This window comes from Mobula hypostoma, chromosome 27 (assembly GCF_963921235.1).
Source record: "Mobula hypostoma chromosome 27, sMobHyp1.1, whole genome shotgun sequence".
Taxonomy (NCBI): Eukaryota; Metazoa; Chordata; class Chondrichthyes; order Myliobatiformes; family Myliobatidae; genus Mobula; species Mobula hypostoma.
This window is the reverse complement of record NC_086123.1, coordinates 27,387,501-27,395,437: the sequence shown is the minus strand read 5'-3', so window position 1 is coordinate 27,395,437 and position 7,937 is coordinate 27,387,501.

Below are 7,937 nucleotides of genomic sequence, written 5' to 3'. Positions count from 1 at the left end.
ACCAGCCCTCCGACACCGAGCACCGAGCACCATCTCTGCTGAGCGCTTCGACCCCGCCCCGGCCGCCGAGCAACAAGCAAAGCCAAGGACTCGGGGCCTTCCCCTCCAGAGATTCTGGATCACACAGTAGCAGCGGCAGCGAAACAGGCATTTCAGAAGCTTCACCAGATGTTCCTCTGTGCTCTCACGTCTGTCTCCATCAAACCAGGATTGTGCATGGCACCCTACTTGACAGATAACAGACATCATCACCGGAGTTGCCACTGCAAACTGTGTCACGCCGCCATCTTCTCCTCCCTGCATCAAGTGATTGGGGAATTCAGCAGAACCATGACCTCTGTCTACTAATAGAAGTGGCAGTCCTCCATATCCAGGAGTTCCAGGGCATGGAATTAATCAATGTTCCAGTGCTATCACGGCAACGTTGTCAAAAAGAGTAAATGAGAGAAGATTAGGGTCACAGCTTCATACACTATACATTCCCCAGATACACAATGAGGCCATTTGAGCAGGTAAATAAGAGTGGCCAGCAACAGCTCTGGTCTATCCCACTTTCAGGCAGAGATCAATAATGTAAAGGGAGGTTCAAAATTCAAAGTTCAAGGTAAATTTTATTATCAAAGCACATATATGTTACCATATACAACTCTGAGATTCATTTTCCTGTGGGCATACTCAGCAAATCTATAGAATAGTAACTGTAACAGGGTCAATGAAAGATCAACCAGGGTGCAGAAGACTGTGCAAATGCAAATATAAATAAATAGCAATAAATAACGAGAATATGAGATAATAAGATAAAGAGTCCTTATACTGATATGCAAACAACAGGAATTCTGCAGATGCTGGAAATTCAAGCAACACACATCAAAGTTGCTGGTGAACACAGCATAGGAAGAGGTACAGTCGATGTTTCAGGCCGAGACCCTTTGTCAGGACTAACTGAAGGAAGAGTTAGTAAGAGATTGGAAGAAGTACAGTCGACGTTTCAGGCCGAGACCCTTCGTCAGGGCTAACTGAAGGAAGAGTTAGTAAGAGTTAGTAAGAGATTTCTTACTCACCCTTCCTTCAGTTAGTCCTGACGAAGGGTCTCGGCCTGAAACGTCGACTGTACCTCTTCCTAGAGATGCTGCCTGGCCTGCTGCATTCACCAGCAACTTTGATGTGTGTTGCTTATACTGATTTCATTGGTTGTGGGGACATCTCAGTGGATGGGCAAGTGAGTGTAATTATTCCCTTTGTTCAAGAGCCTGATGGTTGAGGGGTAGTAACTATTCTTGAACCTGGTGGGGTGAATCCTGAGACTCTTGACCCTTCTACCTGATGATGGCAGTGAGAAAAGAGCATAGCCTGGGTGGTAGGGATCTCTGATGATGGACGCTGCTTTCCTGCGACAGCATTTCATTTAGATGTGCTCAATGGTAGGGAGAGCTATACCCGTGACATACTGGGCTGAATCCATTGCATCTTGTGGGATTTTCTGTTCAAAGGCATTGGTGTTCCCATCCCAAGTCGTGATGCCGCAGTCAATATACTCCCCACTACACTAATTGAGAGAGAAGGAAAAAGCTGGAATTCCTGAAACAGACCTGAAATTCCTGATACAGACCGTCTGAGAGATTTCAGGTGCTATTTCCCATTCAGAAGGGAAAAAAATGTTTAAAGACCAGGATCCACATAGTAAAACGATGCATAACAACATGTGCTCTAAGTAATCAGAACAGGTTTTATTTTGATCCGGTTATGCTTCCAATTGATCAAATGAACTGTAAATAGTCAATAGTCAGCTTAACTCCCCTGCTCTATCACACAACTATAGCTTAGAGTAAAACTCTTACGGATACAATCTCGGTTCTCCTTGCACAACCAGAAGCTGAACGTGACATTCAATATTAAACCTTAAAGATTTCACATTATCACATCTGCTGCTGGGGTAATCCTGCAAGAAAGATCTTTCTGGGAAATAAACTATCAAAAATATTTCTTCATGAGCTTTAATGCCGGTTTGCTGTGTCAGTTTGATACATAGGGAAAGGCAGAAATAGCTGTTTGCTTACTATCTGGTAAATTAAATACGAGAAAAGCTATAAAAAGTAAAAGTGTTCGATATATAATGTGATTGAATTAGGTGCAAGCTTCGCACTTGTCCCTTCTGCTTCAGAAAGGAATTGGGTAGGGAAAGGGTGACGGTGAGAGCACTTGGGGAAAGATGCAGCAGCCAGCCCCTCGGTAAAGATGAACTAGTGTAAAATCCATCAGCCTTTTCCCTGCTCTTTCTATCCACACCTAATTTTCACCTCGGCCAGAATTGGATGAGCCCCGCGTTGCTGGCTGGCTGGCTCGCAGCATAAATTGCACTGCCTTGCACGGCAAAAGGTCAAGACCGGGTACTTGATGAAGTGGATTGACCTATTGAATAGTGCTTCACTCCACTTAGTCTTGGCCAATAGTATTGTGGCAGCAATTGAAGGCACGGCCAGTGAATTGCTGCCCAGGATTAAATGCTCTGCTCACTGTGTGAAATACCCAGGAAAAAAAACTGAAAGAGAAAGAGAGGATAGAGATAGAGATAGAGAGGGAGAGAGAGAGAGAGAATGAACTGAAGGACCAGCAAACAAAGGTTCTGGTTGTGTGATGTAGAAATGATGTTAAGCTACCAATCTTCACTCCTGGTTCTGGAGGGCATTTTTAAGGGTACCTCGTCCACTTCTCATCTTGGAATCAGGTGGTGTAGCCTCAGAGCGGCATTGTGTCTTCCTACAGCACTGGCACACGACAGCTTGCCTGGAGGCAGGGAGGGTGGTTTACGGGACAGCAATCAGCAGCAGAAACTCTGGTTGACTCTCGCCTGCCTAATCCGGCGACGTGAAGGTCAATCCCTGCCCTGGGTGTGATCCGACAAACGAGGACAGAAGCTCAAACTTCGGATCTTTGGGTTAATGTACCTGGATTCCGGTTACCTTTTCACTCCTCGGGGGAAAAATATTGTACATTGAAGAGGTCAGATGCAGAATCAGTGGGCTCATACTAATAAATGTCAAATCTCTCACTGAACCAGATATTCTCTTGTGTCAAATAATGTAGGAGAAAAAAAAAACCCTTCAAACTCCTCTTTTCACGAAGCTTCCTTTTGAATCCTTTTACAATTCCACCAGGTCTAATCAGAAACAACATTGCCTTAATAATCAATGCTTCCAGAGGTGCAATTCTTCAGGCGGAGGAGGGAACCCAGTTACATTGTATACAGCCGTTGTTGGCGGAATTTCAGATGGTGATGAGAGAGTGCACAGGAGTGAGATAGATCAGCTAGGTAAGTGGTGTCATAGCAACAAACTTGTACTCAACATCAGTAAGACCACAATACTGCGGTGGACTTCAGAAAGGGCAAGACGAGGGAAAACACAACAGTCCTCATAGCTGGATCAGAAGAGGAAAGAGTGAGCATTTTCAAGTTCCTGGGTGGTCAATATCTCCGAGGTTCCTATATGGACCCAATACACAAAGAAGGCATGGCAATGCCTATATTTCACTCGCAGTTTAAGGAGATTTGATATGTCACCAAAAACACTTGCAAAATTTCTACAGATGTACCATTGAGAGCATTCTAACTGGCTGCATCACCGTCTGGTATCGGGGGGCAGGGTGGTGGGGGCACTGCACAGGATCGAAGTAAGCTGCAGAAAGTTGTAAACTTAGTCAGCTCCATCATGAGCACTAGCCTCTGTAGTATCCAGGAATCTTCAAGGAGTGACCTCTCAGCAAAGCAGCGTCCACCATTAAGGATGCCCGTCAGTCAAGTCATGCCTTGTTCTCATTGCTACCATCAAGGAGGAGGTACAGGAGCCTGAAGGCACACACTCAGTGACCAGGAGCAGCTTCTTCCCCTCTGCCATCTGATTTCTGAATGGACATTGAACTAGTGAACACTACCTCACTACTTTTTTATTTCCATTTTTGCACGACTTATTTAATTTAACTATTTAATATATATATATATGCATGTATATACTTACTGTAATTCACAGTATTTTTCTCTATTATTATGTATTTCATTGTACTGCTGCCGCAAGGTTAACAAATTTCACAACACATGCCAGTAATATTAACCCTGATTCTGATTCTCATTCTAATTCTGAGGAATGAGAGCCAACAGTCTGGGATGCTGGGGAAAGACATGTCTTCCTGTCAAGAAAGACCACCTCCTTTGAACAGGCTCTAAGTGTTGTTTCTCTTGATTTATTGGTCTAATTACACCACAGTGTCAGACACAAAGTTCTGCTACGTTTTCCATGGTAAGCCAAAATAAACAGCTGATATTTGATAAAAACATCTTTAAACTTGCGTTTTATGGCTATAACTGAAAAAATCATTTTAATTGGCTGGAGTTTAACTTGGCCAATGAGCTGTTGCACTTTGAAGATTTTTTTTTGCATAGCTGTATCTTAATGATACCTTTTTGTGCTCGCTATCTTGTATGTGCTATGTGTGCTTTGTGCTGTGTATGATTGTAGATACTATGTTTTGCACCTTGGTCCTGGAGGTTATATTCATGTGTATTCATGTATGGTTGAATGACAATTAAATTTGAATTGAAATATAATGCGACAGGACACTGTTAATGGCAAGACCCTGTTGTATCTGGAGATGTTATGATCCAGGAGGTTTTTTGGAAGTCAAGAATGAGGTGTAAATCTTGTGGTTACAGCTGTTTTATTAGGTGTTCACAACAAAGAAATAACTAATTTACTCTAATGTAAAGAAGAGAGAGGAAGAAGGGAGAGAACAAAAGAAAGGAAAAAGAATAAAGGAATTCTTTTACAACATTGGAAAGAGCTTAATGCTCCAACTACCTTTTTTTGGTTTTCTCAGACGATTTTATGTTTGAATTTGGAGAAAATTAGAAGTAACCTTTATGATTCTTCATTTAAATTTGAACAGATTTGGGGACCTTTTATTCGATATTTTCATTTAATGTAATATTTACCCTTCTTGTTTTTTTTCACTGTTTTTAATGGAGGTCGGGATTGAGGACGTGATTTTAAGTTTAACTCTGTTTGGTTTCAAGTTAGCCCATTGCTTTGCCTTGCTTTTAGTTAGCTGCACGGTGGGTTTTTTTTTGGGGGGTTTTTTTTTCTTTTTTTTCCATTGATATATATAAAATTTAGTATACTATTATGTTATCTTGGTTTCTTATGCTTAAATTACATTGTTTGTAGTATTTTCTTTTTGGTATTGATATCTTTTGGAATTTTATTATACTTTAACATTGTATTAATGTTTATATGGCTTACCTTTTTTGTATACTTACTCAATAAAAAGATTTAAAAAGAAAAAAAAAGAATAAAGAAATTCAACGTTCGAAGTAAATTTATTAACAAAGTACATACATCTCACCGTATACAACCCTGAGATGCATTTTCTTGCAGGAATATTCAATAAATCCTTAACACACTCAATCAAAGACCACATCAACTTGAGCATTCAACCAGTGTGCAAACGGCACCAAACTGGAAATGCAAAAAGAAAGAAATAATAATCATAATAAATAAATAAGCAACGACTATCGAGAACATGAGATGAAGAGTCCGTGAAAGTGAGTCAACAGGTTGTGGGAACCTTTCAATGTTGGGGCAAGTGAAGTCTAGAGAAGTTATCCCTTTTGGTTCAAGAGCCTGATGGTTGAGGGATAATAACTGTTCCTGATCCTGGTGGTGTGAGTTCTGAGGCTCCTGTACCTTCTTCCTGACGGCAGCATTGAAAAGGGGACATGCCCTGAGTGATGGGGATCCCCGATGATGGATGCTGCTTTCCTACAACAGAATTTCATGTCCATGTGCTCACCGGTGGGGAGGCCTTTACATGTGATCCACTATTTTTTGTAGGATTATCTGTTCAAGGGCATTGGTGTTTTCATACCAGGCTCTGATGGAGCCTGTGGACTCCTTATATAATATTAAAAACTAGCTCAAACCAGCCATTCCATTGATAATGAGCAACCTATGAGACATTCAAGTTCAGTAGTGTGGAAAGGGTTGCAGAGAAGCTGCCGAAAGCATATATAACTCCATCTATACCACAGTTACTTATAATTCACTAAACAATTACAGACAATCAGGTGATTGTGTCCGCACATAAACGAGCATAAAGAAAGTTAAACTACAAAGAGAACAACAATTTAATCCAACAACCCTGAACAGTGTTTTTTGTGCAGATGGATCTTGGGATCCAGGTCCATAGCTCCCTGAAAAATGGTAAAAATGATAGACTGGTAAGCAAGACATATGGCCGAGGAACTGAGATCAAGAAGTTATGTTGCATTTTTATAACACTCCAGTTATGCCACATCTGAAGTACTGCATTCAAAGAAGAATAGCCCTTAACTCAGCAGTGGAGTTATCGGGGCACTGTCATGACAGTGTTTCCGTAGCAAGCTATTCTTGTTTTTACGAGGCCGAGTTACAAGCTTGAAGCTCAACCCGACTTGGATTTGAAATTGGGAACCTTCGCTCCGGAGCCCGGCGCTGATATTATTGCGCCACCAAGCGGGACTATTGCATTCAGTTCTGGTTATATTATAGAGAAGATGTCAGAGAGGATGCAGAAGACATTCACCAGGATGCCACTTGGATTAGAGGGCACCTGCTATGTGGAGGGGTTGGACAAACTGGGGTTGCTATCGCTGGAGCAACAGACACTGAGGGGAATCCTGCTAGAGTGTTATAAAATTGTGAGAGGCCTATATAGTGTAGAACAGAGTTAATCTTTTCCCAGGGTTAACGTGTCCTATACTAGAGTCCATGCACTTAAGGTGAGGGGGGCAAACTCAAAAGAAATGTGCAGGGCAAGTTTTATTTTTTTTACACAAAGTGGTGGGTGTTTGGTATGCACTGTCTGGGGGTGGTGGTGGGGACAAATACAACGAGGCATTCAAGAGGCCGTTAGATGAATAAATACACAGGCAGGAAATGGACTTGGACATGATTCTTAACTTCTTTTTTGCCATGGACTCCTTTGCAGTCTCATGAAGCCTATGGACCCCTTCTCAGAATAATGTATTTAAATATGTAAAATAAAATACATAAGATTACAAAATAAATTAATTATATTGAAATAGTTATCGAAATAATAAAATATAATTGAAGGAAATGCTGCATTTCAGTTAGAGGTTAGTGAAAAAAGATGCAATATTTTTCCCATCCAAGTTTGCAGAAGCCCTGATTTGGGTAGAAAGGATCAGTTTAGTTGGGTATTTGATTGCTAATTTCTAAGTTCATTTGAAGAATGTTTAGATTATAGAACCTTGAGATTTATTTGCTTACAGGCAGCTGCAAAGCCAGAGACCCAAAAAACACCCCAAAAAAAAAGAAAATAAATGAACAAAAATACAAGACCAACATCCAATATGCAAGAAAAAAACAAACACAAATCATGCCAACAGCTGAAGCAAACAACAACAATCCAAACTAAAAATTGAATACTCCGATCTGAGCCCTGGAGTAGGCCCAAAGCCTTGCTCATCAGTTCATGCTATTAGCGGGCATGGAGGACAACAGATGGGGCAGTTTTCATAGCCTCAGCGCCATAGAGAAAGAGGATTGACCATCGTGGAGAATAAGCAAAATTGGCTCTTGCCCCGGATCCGAACACCCTATCTTTTCAGTCAATCTGAGCTGGCATTTAAGCTGACCAAGTAACAGAACAGCGAAAGGCTCTGGCGCCCTGGAAAGAAGACAGAATATCACGGAAAACCAGTGAAATCGGTTCTCACCTCCAATCTGGGCTGGTGCTTAAACTGTCTAAACAGCGTATTGTACCTCGTTCCAGGACCTAGGCTCCGCTGCTGCGAAAGGTTCTGGGCCTGGACCATGCTGCCCAGTGACTCGCTTCGGGCCCAAATTTCATTGCCCAGCCCAAAGCCTCTCTCAATCTCTTCAAGT